The sequence below is a fragment of the Anopheles coluzzii genome, chromosome 3 (genome assembly GCF_943734685.1).
Source record: "Anopheles coluzzii chromosome 3, AcolN3, whole genome shotgun sequence".
NCBI lineage: Eukaryota > Metazoa > Arthropoda > Insecta > Diptera > Culicidae > Anopheles > Anopheles coluzzii.
The window spans coordinates 44721468-44737892 of record NC_064671.1 but is presented as its reverse complement, the minus strand read 5'-3'; the positions used below and the strand labels follow the sequence as shown (position 1 = coordinate 44737892).

Below are 16425 nucleotides of genomic sequence, written 5' to 3'. Positions count from 1 at the left end.
TGACTTCGGCCCCTACGGCATGCGATGAAAAGTCATAATTATGCATAAAGTACGGCGAAAGATTTCAGCTGCCTCGGGGACCGGTGGCAATCGGGCACATAATTACTGTCAACAGTGATCGCGCAATTAAATAGCGCGGACGAGGTACCGCCGCCAGGTGAAGCGCACTGACACATTTATCAAACCGTTTACTTTGCACGGATGCCGGCGGCTTTACGTGATATTATCCTCACGCTGCTCGTTGTCGATTGTGTTTCTTTTTACGTATTATCTGTGAACAAGAATGCATCGACATCAAGCCTAGAAAGGTGTCGACCCGGCCGCACAATGAGCAGCGATAGCGAAATAAAAAGTATGATGGTACGTTTGCAGAAACTTTAATAAAAATATGACAAACAATAACTGACCTTTTTTACGAAGACTAAATTGATGCTGTAAAGGGTAGAAATCACATGATTTTGTGGAACAAAATGTTTTTGAGAGTTATTTTTGTATATGACATTTGATTTTATTTTTTTAAAGCTCTGTATTTCAGCTTTGCCGTTAGTTTCACAACTCATATGAAAAAACACAATATCAATAAATAAACACTTCAGCTGGTTCCGCTCCCCTTTAAACGTACGATGTCCCTCATAAAATTACAATCGCCGTATAAAATGACCTTATTTCTTAAACGCAGAAAATACCGTGAAACAGGCGTGTTGATGTACGCGGACGCACGCAAACGCTTGGAAAAGAGCTGACAGATTCTGCACCCATCGTATCATCGCGAATAAAACGCACATGGAATACAAATCGAACCACCCAGCGTTAGCCATCGGATCCCGGTTCTGTCCCATCTTTCCGTCACAGCGTCGCACCACGGTACTAAATGCACACACACGCTGTTTACCTCTCTCTCTCTCTCTCTCTCTCTCTCTCTCTCTCTCTCTCTCTCTCTCTCTTGCTAGATCCAATGTTCGGACCTATTCCGCATCCCAGACGTTTAATAATATTCATTACCCGTCATTAGCGCACCATTCTGCTCCATGGCTTCCTGAATCCCGTGGCGGCTCGGGACGGGATAGAATAGGCTTTTCTTGCCAACACCCGATGCGGTAAGTGCCGGCTGGCGTTTCCCAATGGAATCCTAACGGCTCCCGGTAGACTCTGGCGCGATGGGAAAAGTGTGCCACCAGCAGTACATGTCTCTGTTTGGAGGTTGCATGAGCTATGGCGATAGCATGGGCACTCGTGCTGACGCAGGGTACGCAGCGAACGCTCATTCGGCAATGTTCTACACGAATAAAAACATTTTATTGATTTCCCGCCCAACCATCTCCACAGAGCAGATATCCATCGGGAACTGATTGCTTGGGCTAAGCCGTAAAGAGTGACTGCGTTGGAATGATCGCGGCAAGAACATTTTACCCTCATTGCCATTTGCCACTCTCATGGGTTAGAAAATTGTGGCGAAATTATTGCTCAAATTCCCAGACAACTATCCTATATGTGTGCTGCAATCGCAAACCATGATTCATTAATTCAAACACGCTAAGAATCTGCTTACCCCTAGATGGATCGCCCAGATCTAAATCAACCAGTATCCCGGTTGTGCCAGCGCTTTGGAGTCTCTCGGGCAGCAAGTATACACTGCAATGATGTGACAAATAAATTACCAGATGATATGTAAACTACAGCTAGCAAAGACGCTTTCGGTGTGGTGGCGTACTAATTGAAGCTAATTGGAAATGTTTCTTGGCGAAGGTGGTTCTCCGGTTAGTAGGTCAGCATGATCTGTGTAACAGAATCAGTGACTGATTGGGCATTCCTCTGTCGAAGGTTGGAATAATTTGTTTCAAATGGTGTTTAACAACATTAAAAACTGTTGGTAATTCTGTCATATTTGAGTCTCTTTGAGACTAATTCAGTCAATCGAAACTCTAAATACTATTCATGCAAGAATATAATTACACTACAATAACAATGTATCTATGTTCAATCAAAATAAACATATCAACACCTCTCTCTGATTGATACTGCAATAATTTATATAATTAAAATTGATACACATTGTTAAATTGATTATATTGTTTATTATATGAAGTAAATTAACAAAATAGAAAAATAATAAACTTTAATAGAACTGAAATTAACATTACTACAAACTATAAATTGGAATTTAATTAAATATTAGTGCTTTTATTATAATCTTCCACATGTATTTCGGTTTTCTTGCGCACCATAAGTAAATATTCTCTTTTCCGTTTTCAGTTACATTGGTAAATAATTTCAATACATCTTTTTTTCATTTCATATTCAATACCATTTCTTAACTATAAACTATAGTTAACAAGAGTATGTTTCCTCTACGTTTGTGTTTGACTTGTATAAAGCAAGCGTACTCTTTGTAATTCACTTTATTTTTTCTGTCTTAAAAGCTTGTGTGTGCAACGAAATATAATCTTTATGTTTTTTACGGAACAAAATACCTCGAAGTATTTCAGATAGCCAAAGAAAGCACTGAAACCCACGGACACTGGCGCAATTTCACGATTAAACACTCCAGCACAATTACTTGTCCTCCAGATTGCTAACCAGTTTTAACCCACTAGCCTATCTGGCAAGCAGTCCCATTGAATCCTCAATACAAACTCTTGTAAAAATCAAAACCGCACGCAGAGTTAAGCGGGGGCATAAAAAGAATCGTTTTACCCATGAACGGACGACTGCATCAGGTCAACCTGGGTGGCCAGCGCCCATCAAATGCAATGTTTTGTGTATGAGCCGTTCGATACATCAGCTCGATCAATTTGGTTCCGACCGATCAGCGACTGCTCGTGCAGCGAATCTTGAGTCTGCTATCGCACTTGATCTCGGACCAAACACGATGCGGTGAACGATCAGAAACTACCGAGAACGCTTGCATGCACAGAAATATCAGCAGATCAGGGAGGAAAAGGCTTAGAGGATGGCGTTGAGGTATAAATTAAATCTTATGAATACCTTTAATTTGCCATCAAAACCCACCAGGAGAGGAACGCAGCCAGCCATCGATGTGTGCTGCAGTAAAATGCGTATTTAATTTCCATAATGATTCTTCTTTTCACCTCGCTGTGCTTTTTTTTCTTTGTGTTCCCCACATACAAATGTCTGTAAAGAAGGATAAAGGTAGGGTTGACAATTTTAACTCGAAGCTCAGCCTCTTTTAGCTATCACTGAATAGCGACTAGAGAAAATTTCTAATAACATCACACCGTAGCTACAGGTCGATGTCTTCTGACGACGACTGTATGTCTTAAAAAAGGTATGCCGATGACCATCACTAAACACCATGTGTCTCGATGCCAACCTCAGAAGCCTTGTTCAACTGATTCGATTGTCGTCTTTATCGATTAATAAAACCATCAAAGCATCCCACCTCGACCACCGTGCTGAGGCGTTAAAAGGGATCGTCACATTGACCAGACCTTCAATCGCTATTGGAACTATTGCTCCTTTCCAACGGTTTCGTTACGGACATCCGAAGATGGTCCGGCATGAGATCCAAAGATAACCTAACAACAGCACTTGCCAGCAAGTCACTTCAAAATCAGTCACTTATGGTCGCAACGCTTGAGATGCTCGCCCACCATGGCTCATGATGGAATTATTGTACATCAATTATTTTCCTCTTTTAGAGGTTCCTCGGGATGCCATTGGCTTGGTGCACCATTACGAGAGGTAATCCTCTTCTATGGTGATCGAGAAATCATTTCAAACAAGGTATTTTCTTCTCTCCACTCATCTTACTTGTACCTTCTGCTCCTGGATTGGCGGCACCATCAAGAGCTTAATGACCTCTTTAAGGTTAGCGTTAAAGCTAGCAGGAAGGAAATTGTAATAATAATTTGTTTGCTTTTTGGTGAAATCATTTCCTGGAACTGCACGATAGAAATTACAGCGATTCTAGAAGAGCAAGCAACATTTGAAGGAGTTAAGAATGGTAAATGAATGTTTGTCAAGATTAATGAGAATTGAGACAGAATTTTGACAATTCAACCGGTACAAACTATTGCTTGATTATCATAATATTCAGTTTAAACTACGTATTTTCACTAAACTTTAATGAAACAGAATCGTATACGTCCTTATTTAGTCTCATTCCACCTGAGAACGGTATGGTGCAAAAAAAAACACTCAATGTTCTACCAATAACCTATAGTTCTAGAATGACCATTTGTACCATGTATGGTTATCTATAAAGAGATACCTTTCCCGTGCAACTGTTTCTTTTTAACGTGGTTGTATTAATCGTGCCAATTTCTGTGCAATGTACACAATCTACGTTTCCGCCACTCAAACCTCCAATTCCACGCTAGGTTAAAAAGAAAGAATATAAAAGCGCACAGTCGACATACCTCGTGCAAACACCTTCCAGTATGACTCGGTCACAGTTTTGCTCGTGCAATACAGGCCTGTACTTGCAGTCTCGCTTGTTTAGCTTAAGCGTTTGTGCTTCATGATTGCTAGGTAGGGCTGTTATTATCGAGTTTGTGTGCATGCCACCCTCTACAACAGTTCCAGTTTAATCTTAACCGTTCTTCTACAGCAATCACTTAAGGTGTAAAAGCTCCTCTCAAGTTTATCAGACTCGCTTTGATTATCCAATAGGTGTAATTGGATTTGTTGAAGCAAATATTGCGATTATGAGCCATTAATCATTTACATTGGTGGAACGTCACTTTTGGAGTCATTTTCTATACTTTAACTTGAACAAATACAAACATCAAATACATATAGGTCTACTGTAGTAATTCATCAACCATTTCAACTCTAGGCTTTTATCCTGCATGATTTTTATTATTTTGAAAACAGCTGAAATCTGATCTTTTCAAATCCTCAGATCAATTCTATATATTTTATATATTTTTCACTTTATAATATCGATTGAAAACAAAATCAACAACAGGATAACAGGCCTTACAGAGTTAAGTTTAATCGAGCATTACTCATATTGTAACGACTGGTTGGCACACAGTTTGTCGTGATACACTTCATGCTATATAATTTGCACCAATAAATTATTTGTAAATAATTTCATAATTCTAATGGAAATAATGTAAAGGTATTTGACTCAAAAATCTTATTGGTCCATATTTTAACGCCAACATTCCTGACAGCAATGCTGCTGACCTCTTAATGAGCGACAGTTTAGCAACTTCCGAAACGCAAGGGAAACATCAATTATCTTAGAATCCAGTAAACAATCCAAACGAATCTGTTCTGAAAGAGCACACCGAACCATCAAACTTTACGACCTACGACGCTCCATTCGCCTCTGCAGCACAATGAGCTCGCTCAGCAACCGGTGTTGGTCGCTTAAAAGTCGATAATTAGCAGAATAACATAATTATAAATTTAGATTATTGTCATAAACTGCGCCACAGAACGCTGGTAGACCATCAACGGTGCTCCAGAAGCTCAGCCACCGGTAAAGAAAAACAATAAAACAGCACTGACATAACCGCGTGCTCTTGCTGAAAGCTCCGTTCTTAAAGTGTTGCCGCGAAAACAAAAACCAACAAAATATTCCGAGCGCGCAGCAAAAACATATCAAACGAACAGACACACAAAACCCTGCGGGAGACGCAGATATCGTACCACCGTGTGTCCGTTGTCAGTTTCGTTTCGATCGACGGTGAAACAACCAAAGCGTCGGCCACCGTCCACCCGTGAAAGAAGAGGTGGAGGAAAATAAACAGAAAATTATGGTTAATTGATTCCGTTCTTTGCCTGTTACCTACTGGTTACCGGAACGCAACTAAACGATGGATGAAGTGATGGATGGATGAGTTGGATGAAAGTGTTAGCTCCTGCACAGGTTCGATGGAACAATTGAAGCTGATTCATTCGCGAAAGCAGCCCGCGCCAATCTGAACAGCGAATCTGCGATGAAAAGACCATCACACAATTGTTCCAGGTTAGAGGTCTACATACCGGGTGATTAACAGGAACAAACGCTTCGCACGCTCGCTGGAGCGGTGAAATAGGTCAACCCGTTTATGGTGTGTTCGCTAGTAAAGAGCACCCTTACGTAGGCTATTTTTTGTGGTAGGAAGAGGGCGGCGTAAAAACAAACCGTAATCCCAATAGTCTGTTTTTGTCCTTCCACATCTCACATTCCCGTTGTCCCACCAGGCGGCTTAACAGCCTCTGAAAAAAAACTAATCCATTCACGAACGATCCAATTTCCGATCAAACGGCTCTTCGATTCGTCTCGGAACGGGGTGCTGAATTTTGGGGCCAGTACAACCTTCTGCACATGCATCCGGCCCCAAAAACAGCACCATTGTTCAATCTTAACTCATGCTCAAACTGTTGGACTGTACAGACCACCACACCACCACGTATGACGGCTGCCCTATAGTCTTACACATCCATTTGGGATACGATCTGTCAGGCGACAGAAATAAATCCAAAAAAACTAGGTTCGTCGCTTAAACTCGATTGAAGTCTTTTGTCTGTGCATCGAAAGTGAAGCGAGAGGCAAACACTTACAAACCAAGATCATGGTGCAACGTGCAACTTTGAATCTGCTTTCAAGCTATCTTTGCGCACTCCATTATCGCCCTTTCAACCGCATACAGCCAAACCACATATAATGACCGATCAAGGCCAGTGACATTCACATTGCTAACGGTCATATTTCGCGACCCGTAGGAGCGTTTGGAGAGATTGATTATAAAAAAACTCAAATCATGCTCCATCTAGTACACTGTGAACAGCTGAAAGTTATCCTTTCTAAAGTGTATTAAATTGTAGCACTGAAAATAAATGACCCAGCTATGTATTATTGATTGGAGTTTACTTCATAAGGTATTTATGCCTCGTATGAACCATTCGTGTTGACATTGTGGTTGAAAACGTTTACATGAAAAGTAAGCATACAATAAGCTGAATCACGAATTAATTATGAGTTGCATTGCACTCGTTGTAAGAATTATTAATATATTTCATTAGCCCTATTATCAGAAAAAAGGTTATAAACATAAAGACTTTTTTTAATTTTATTTCCATAATCTTTGCCGACGTTACGTTAATCAACCACAGACTTTGCGTGCATAAATCATACCTATGCACTCGATTTCATTTGCAATAATCTCAATCCAATGATGTTTCCCGATTAATAATGCAATTTTCCGGCTTCCCCTCTTAGTGCCTGCAATCCATGGATGCAAGTGGATTTGTTAGGTTTCAAATCCTGGCTTCTCTTCCACGAGGCTCATTAGCTACCCAGCAAACATCTTGACGGCTTATCAGGCAGCCGATGTATTAAAGCGACCGATATCCGCATATATTTAGCGTGTGTAGCATGTGTGTGTATATGTACGCGAGTGTCTCACCCGCCCGATGTCAGATATCGAGGTCGTCCCTGCCTTTCCGGCTGTATGACATATCACCTAAACAGCTTACTCGACACGCGACACACTCCGGTCCGATAAAAGTAAAAACGCACCTATCGTCTTGACAGTTTCCTTTTCACTCCTTATCGACGGACGACTTGGGCGACGGGCGACCGCCACGGAGTCGTAGAGGAGGACCAATTTGGAATGGTTTCTTGCACAAAATTTTTCCCACCACACGATACGTCGGTGACACTGTTTGCTTGATGCTTTCGCGTGGGCCTTCCTACACATTCGCATCGCAGCACTACGAATTGAACTCCGTTGGGAAGGAAGTGCAATAGCAACATTAGCTGCCGACATACTTTTCCCATCCGGTAGGGTTTTCTAAGGGAAAAAGAAAATTCTTCGCTCACAGTTTATCTTCTTTCAATGCGGCGTGCTTCTCCTCTTCGCCTGTTGCACGTCACAAAACACATACGCCATGAGCAGCTAGTCTTTACTACTGCGTGCGCCGGATTGCCGTCACCCTGGCGTGATGTGGTTGGTGCCCGGTGCCATTCGAGCTGAGTGATGATTAGCTGCCGAACCGGTTCCCAGTTCCCTGTTGATCGCTGGCTACCTGGCTCCATTCCCAATGGCAGTCAATGAAATTGAAAACTTCTATCCATCCGACGCGCAACGGGAGCAATCGTATCTAAGAATGTTTTACGTCCATTCCCATTGCGCTGCGATCCATTTCCGCGTGAAACCATAGCTCTTCCACCCTTTCGTAGATTGCCCGAACCCGTTCATTCCCCATGATTGTGGTTTGGTTTTCGATTTCACATAAAAATGGCTAGAATTTCGAACTATCCTTGTTTCACTCTCAGACGTTCCAGCGAGCGATGGGAACGAAAACCAGAAGATCTTTAGCCAGAGACAGCGGGCATGCTCTACAGGCACCTATCATCAGTTTGCATCATCATCATCATCATCGTCTTCATGATATAGCGTGTGCTCATCTGTTGCAAGAGATCTCTTCATCTAGCTACCGGTTCTTAGCTTTTAATCAACACTCTTTACGAGTTCAACATGCTCTGCATTTGAGCCCCCTGGCGGAATGATCTGACTAGAGCATTGAAATCAATTACCCATTTCCAATTCCAATTATTTCCGGTGGGAAGCCAGAAGCGCTACAGTAACCAAAATCTACGAGTTTGGCTCATTTCATACAATTCTGCGCCATGTTACGATGAGTTTTCTTTGTTCTACCGAGTTTTAATCGATTTCTAAAGAGCAAAGCTTTCGAAGAAGTAAAACAAACTGTGAATACTTTATAGCATCTTAAACCCCTTTAATTCATTCTACCTATCCATCCGCCCAACAGAAAGATAGTTGAAATCAAAAGCGAGTGGTTTCGAACGCAGCAATAGAATGTTATATACGGAAATCAGCTATCTGGATGGTATGGTATTCATGCTGAGCGATAATTACATCTTCACTGAACAAAATCAAAGGAAGAAGAAATAAAGTGGGTTTCCTATTTCTTGTGTAAGGGCCATCACCAGCATTTTAAAATAGACCATTTAGGTAGATGTTAGAAAGTATGAGAAATAGGAGAGTAACAATAAAGTGGTGGAGAATTGAGTTATGAGCTGGGTTTTAAGTTTTAAAGTTTTTATAAAAAAATTCCATTCGATTTACAAACGCCTGACACCTCCATTTTGCAGTTCAATGTTAAGCGTTGCCTCAGCAATCTCGAAAACCTATTGTAAAGCTCGCTGAAAAAGTTTCGCCACAACCGCAATGTGAGAGATTGCTCCATTTTTGCCTTGAACCAGTTGACCGCTTCGGCCACCAAAACCTCACCATACGAAATTATCTCGAATTACACCAGTACTTAACGCCAACAAGAATGGCAAACACCTTTTGCATCGTAGCGCTCCGTGCAATTACACTCATACGCAACACGTCACGCTACTTTCAACACGCACAACTCCCAATACATGGCATTTTTCCCCCTGCAATATGACCATTTAGTTCACCGCATCAATCGCATCGTAGACTAAAACTAGGAATAAAACAAAGGCGCTAAATATTTATTGGAAAATAATTTAAGGTTAACAAACGACCCGCACCGAACGACCGAAACGGTGACGGTGGGAATACATGTCCAAAAGGTATGCCCATAACGTGCACCACCTCGAATACACCAAGACATGCAACCCCCAACGGTCCAACCTTTTCCCTGAGGGGCTTGATTGTTCAGCTGAGAATCGAGTTCTGAAGGATAATAATCATATTATATCTATCTTTTAGTAAACATTCGCTCTCCAAGCTTCCAAACGCATCCAGGGGCCCTTCTCATTTCAACAGTATGCAGAACGAGTATACGCCATTATCGTAGTATCGGAACAATTTTAAGTATTCTCGCTTTCGTTACCGCACAATGCTGTTTTATCTACCACCTCGCTCGAAATTCCAATGCAAAAATTACAAAAACTACTTACGTACCCTACTATTGGTCGACGGGTTCACGGGCACAGCTGAATAGAAACATCGCACACAAAGTGTCCGCTCGTGCCCTTAAGGGACGGATTTTATCCAACCGTACCGTAACAAGCGGTTGGATTTTGTTGTATCACGATTGCGAAAGAAAAAAGGTTCTCCAGAGAAAAAAATCCCTCCGAGTGATTGGCAAGCCCGTTCCATCCAGATCGGGGTGGAAGAATGATCGCTTAAAATGTCTCCCTGTAGCCTCTTCCCAGGCACCCCCGCACCCCGCTTTTCCTGTGTCGATAATTGCATTCCTCCCTTCTCTTACATTTCCAGCTCAATCTTTTGATCAAATTCCAACGAAAGGAAATCCCTTTCGGGATGACGTCGAACTCTTCGGCCAACACGCTGAAATTCATGCAATGGACTGTTCAGCTCCATTGAAAGGGGAGAAAAAACCGCCTTCTAAACCCAATCCAACTTCATCCTCTTCCTTCCGGTTCGACCAAACTGAAAGAAACTGGCCAAGCCAAAACGCACCACCAAAGTGCGATGGAATGAGAAACTAGCTGAAAAATGTGGATGCGAGGGTGAAAATAATAACAATATTGCTCTCGACGCTATACGCTATGCCCTGGAACCATGGCGTTGTGGGTAGGTGTGCAGCGCTTTGTTGGAAGAATACCTGCGAAGGAAGATTATGGGTTTGCAGACCTTCAAGCCACTTCACCAGCCGTTAATATCGTGCGTCTCTTATTGGAGGGCGGCGCCTCGATCGACCACTCAAGGCCAAGATCGAACCAAACGGATCGTTTTGGCGGCATTCGGCGATTCTTGCAAAGCGTGACCGTGCGACATACTAACTCTGGAATTGTTGGTATTTCTTTAAATAAGATTATTTGTGCGGTATGCACGCAGAACTGATTGCTGAAATGAATGTCTGCCCCTATAAATGATGGCCTTACGTTTTAGGTTGGTTTGAAGCTGTTTGGATAATGATATACTATGAATAATCGATTATATAGAAAAACCATACACATTAATGATATTGAGACTAATCGCAGTAGAACGATATGGCTAATGGAAATAGTGACATAATTTACTTACTAATTTTATTTATAATACAAAGTGTTTGTGTAACAAGACAAAAACATTCAATCTCATATTCGACTAGTCTTATTGCATTTGTAGTTTTGAATTTTATCTAAACCCCCTTCTTTTCACATTTTTCTCACCACCGTGTCACGCAAAACATATGAACTATTTACAAGGTAACGAATTTAAAGTACATCATTTGCATCACTTACCCTCATTAGTGTGATTTATCCTGCTTCCTCCGATCGATTGCCCGACACCATCGCGTGCGCACGCTTTCTTCCCAGCCGGGATGCAATTACTTAATACTTGCGTGCAACTATTTTTCACCATTTAACGAACGCCACCGCGAACAAGACATTTGTTTCACATTTTTCCCTTTGCCGACCACGTAAATGAAGATGATTTTTTGTTACCTTTCAACCTTTTAGCACGGAAGAGAACAAAAATAGATTCAATTTGCTTACGGAGACAGAAGAAGAAGCAACCCATCCTGCCAAGGGAATTCAGCGCCGTCTGTCTCTTTGAGCGTTAGCGCATGCGAAGGGTGAACACATTTTTCACACTAATAACATCATTTGTTAGGTATAATGCACAAGAAAGCTGCGCTTGCACATGGATCGCACTACCACGGTTTCCTGCCAGCGATCATAAGAGGATGAGCTAGCACAGAATGCCTATCTTTAAAGGCGCGTGTTGGATGTAATTGACCCGAGGTAAGTTATGTATGCTGTTGTGTGGCTTTTCCAACCAATACTGTACGTATCACACACTTTGCACAGTGATCGGGCACACCTTCATGGGTATATTCTATCATATCACAACACACATCACATTAACATACTTGACCTTTGCTCTCACATGTTATAATCTGTTGTTGCACAAATGAACTCACCGTGATTACGCACCAATATACACCGTATTGCTTTGAATTACGGACACTTAAGACAGTTTTGACGAGTTATATTTTCTTACTGATTCAAATTTTAACTCATGAAACTTTATATTCCAGACAGTTTTGAGCTCATGTTTTAAATTATAGAAGTTTTGAACCTCAAAATTTCGTGTATAAGCTTAACATTCACATACACACTACACTTTTTTAGTTTTCAACGTCTTTAAAGCACCGAACATCCAATTCTGTGGGTCGGTGTCCTCGTAGGCCGACAGTACGACGATCTTATTAACAGTCGAGTTTCAGTGCTGTTTTTCTCTTGTACTCGTAGATGCATTGAACCGAAGTACTGTTGTGCAAATCGACGATCCATCGGCCGTCAAAGCATTGGGCACATCTATTTTCAAATATCGTTGTTTTATTTTTATCATTGAATATTTGTTCTTGTTATTATCACTGTCTAAAAGGATATTTTTTGCAATCACATATTTACTTCAACTGTCCTGAATTTAAAAAATATATGCAAAATTTTGCTTCGAATTACGGACAGTATTAAATACGTGTTTTAATGAAATTCAGAGCACAATTTGTTGAAAAAATACTATTATTATCACGATGATAACTACTTTCAAAGGCGGATTTTCATATAAGCGGACTGAGGGGCCGCGGAGAACCTCCCCATATTAAATCGCTGCTATAAAGATTGATTTTTCCAAATCTGCCTTTTTAGGTGTACTAGACCAATTGTCAGGTTGATACAGCGGTCAAATTGATCAAGGTAAGGACAACTGAATAAAGATTGACCAACTAGATCGGTACTGAAATTTGGAAAGTCTGAAATTTCAATAACGACAGTTTTTCGTGTCATTGTTTGATTAAATTCCATTTAAAAGACTCTTAGCTTAGTAAGTCGACCAAATGCGTATTTGTTTTGAAAGACTTTTGTAAAATGAAAATGAATTTTCTTACACCAAAGACTGGCTAATATTTGATTGCAGTTTTGAGAAATTTGCACTAGCGGAAACAACGTCGATGGACAACCACAGACACAAAGACTATAGATACCATTCAAATAATGTCGTAACTACCATATAAAAGGGCAGAAGAAAATTAATCCCTAACTAACTCAGAATTATGTATTTGCTATTCGTAAAAAGATATTCATAAAAATGCGAACAGTGTCATGTTTGTTGATATTTATACATTTTGGGGACTTTTAAATAAATTAGAGAAACTATTCAGATCCCCCACTTAGAGACCAAAGATTGATAAATCCGCCTCTGATTACTTCTAAAATGAATTTCGATGTACTTAAATGCATCTGAACCAGACTTTTTGACTGAATATGAAGAAATTCAATAAAAACATGTAGAGTGTCCGGAGTTTGAGCTGTTTATAATTTTAATCATAACGATATATACATAGCATTATTCTTATATACATTATATTATCCAAAAATACAACGCAACAACATAAATTGCACAATTTACACTTTCTATATGCCTCGTAATACAAACGTCTTCCGATTAAAACAAAAAGTGAACGCTGTATATCTATCCGCTAACTTGCACTTTTATTTAGCAGAACAGAAATAAAACAGATCAGTAGTACTAACTAAACACCACCACAATGGTATGATCTATTTTTATACTAGCTTGTTGAATTGATCCAACCTGTTTTATCGTGTAGAAAGCATGTCTGTTTCCTTGATTTCTTTTCCACAACCCGAAAGCCCGCTGGAAGAGATCGCCGAAGACTCCAATGGCATTACGAGCAAGGGACAAAAAAACTGTCAACTGTTTTGATGTATTGTCCCCTGGTACGACGTCACCTGGACTCATTCATCAAGATACACTTGCTGGGTCGACACCTCACACGCGGAACGAAAAAAACCGGCCATCCGAAAACGATACGATCGTAGGAGAGCGAGTTCTTCGGAGTTGCCGAAACTATCCAATATCTGTCCACAGTTGAAGATTTACTGGAGCGTGCTACCAGCGGCCTAGTACGAACCACATGTCTGAAACCGCATGTCACAAAACCGGGGCTGATTGATTAGTCTGAACTAAAAGACAAAGTAATTTGAAACCGTGTTTTAGGTCTTAGAATTCTGAGAATTGGGCGCAAGGGCCGTGTTTGTTTGCTTGTGACATTTGTCGAATACCTTTGTTTGAGGTTTTAAATTATGTCACAATGATTATCCGTACAATGTTGAGTTTAATAAGAATTAGATAAAGTATAAAGTATAAAGTATGAAACTAGTTTTTAAAAATTGTTTCCATCATTTAACATGTTTGGAGATTTTTCGGCACCCCGTTCGTAAAACAACTTTTACGAAAGGGGGAAGATTGCAACCTATAACATGCGATCAAAACAAAAACATCTGTTCCTCTCAACCATATCCTAACCAGTTAGGATCTTATGTTAGAAAGCAAAAACATATTCCTTCGTTTGCTGCCAAAACGAAACATATCGTTAAGCAAACTAACGACCAATATCATGGCAGATTAAGCTGCTCATCGAAGTCGCCCAACCATCGATTGAATGTTTCGTTTGACGATCGTCCCACAATTCCCGTTTATCCCGGTGGCAGCGCAAATCCGTTTGCTGATGAGGTCTCACGCACTTACGATACAACCCAAAAGGGAACGAATCAGTGCGCTGATCCTCCCGGTCATAACTAATTCGACGATTGACAGCATTTGTCGATCTCGTTTGGCTTCATTCATGTGGCTTTGGGTTGCGCCGGTTGCGCGGGAAACCTGTACTGTACGAAACGCCACATTCCTGCATGCGTCCGTGTGTTTACTGTCAGATCTTATTAAGCCGTATGACAGATCCGATGATAGAATCGACCCCGGTCTACCCTAACTGAACTAACGCGCGATCGCGACAATGAAGCGTAACGAAATTTGGTACCATTTTGTTCGAGCGAGGTTTTTGAAATATTATCGAAACTTGTCTTCTGTTGCCTTGATTACAAACTGATCGATGCCGGTAAGAAAGCCTGTTACAATTTTTTATTCGAAGGCGATGGAAATAAATGTTTTCTATCGTAGCAAAGATTATGTTTATTAAGTTCAAAAGCATTTGTGAATTTTACGCAACACGCAAAATAAATATGGTTCGATAAAATAACATTAAATACTCAATGGCTTTTCAAATAGGAAAAGTTTTTACTAGCAGAGTAAATTAGCTTGATCCTAAAGCATTCGATATTGCTGCAATATTTTCCGTTATACACACTACAAAAATCGTTTACAATTAACACGTCTTAGATAATTTATTTTTGTTTATACCCCAATTCAATGGAAATATCCCAATTTTAATAAAATATTTTAGCTGAAGTAGAATAAATATTCAACCAATCACATAATCATTACTATTACTGTTCTAATAATCATCTGTGATAGACATCTAGAACTGTCGTTCTATCTCGAAACCATGGTGGAAATTATAAATAACTCCATTAAATACCTCGCAGCATAGCGGATGAGAAAAAAGCTTCTTCCATTAGCAGCAACAATTTATTGACAGCATCGCAAAGCGTTTAGCAGCGGTCAGGTTTTCCTTTAAGGTAGCAAATCAAACAAACCGTTCAGCGCTTTCTGGGCGTTCAACACAACCGGCACAAGCCAATTAGTTTCCATCACGCGACGGGTGGCGCACACATGGAGCCGGATTTTATGAAAAACCAAATCAAACGAACACCAACAAACTACGCCGATAGCAGCCAGCCACACTCGTATCGCACCCGATTGATGCTAGACACGGTGCGCCGTTGCGTCCAAATCGTATCAAATAAAGGCACAACAGATAAAGAAATTTCCGTCCAGACGGGACTATTTTCCCCGCGATGCCTGTATGTACGTACGTACGTCAACCAGGGGTGCCAATTATGGCCATTTGGAAAACGCATTCCATACCGGATTGGTGTGGTGAATTCCCTCACGGTATAATCCATTCTTTCGTTTCACTTAAAAACAGAGAAAAAACGCGAAACGAGCACAAACAACGAACCTGGTGTAAGTGTCTACTACGTAGCATCCGTCATCAAATCTACCGATGAGTGCTTATCAACACAACCGTTACCAAAGGCCTGGATTGACAGATTTGGTGCTTGTAGGGGAAAACACAAATGATTGATCGTAAATCAATTTGCAGGCCAAGTTCCCACAACGCTACCATGTACTTATGTAGGTATGTTTATGACTGTGTATGACCGTCGCCCCAATGTATCAAGTCAAGTTTTCCCCTTTCCAGCAAAACGAGCATGAGGTCAGTTTTTATCATCACTCAATTACCATTCAGATTAAATTATAATCATTTTTCAACACTTTATAGCTCCAAATCCGCCCAACGATCATTTCATAGATGGCGTTTGCTAATTGATTGTGGACCTCCACACACGTCGTTTCTGTTCTGCTATACCCCACTCATCGCCCGTCGCGAAATCAAACAGCTTAAGGCCGTCCGCACCATTAACGGTGTTCGCTCGCGGTGGAAGGGATTTATGTCTCCGGCCCTTCGCAAGGCACGCATTGCAACTCAATTGCATTATGATTAATGTGGTGCCCATGCGCTCGCGTCGAT

General features: G+C 40.9%; 1 protein-coding gene across 1 annotated transcript in view; it reads right to left on the bottom strand.

The window, feature by feature from the left end:
- Positions 1 to 16425, bottom strand: part of LOC120957156 (unconventional myosin-Ia) — a 70876-nt gene that overhangs the window by 51148 nt on the left and 3303 nt on the right. The window contains exon 2 of the mRNA XM_040379205.2: positions 11150 to 11361. The gene's annotated coding sequence lies outside the window, so the exon portion shown is untranslated. The remainder of the gene's footprint in view (positions 1 to 11149; positions 11362 to 16425) is intronic.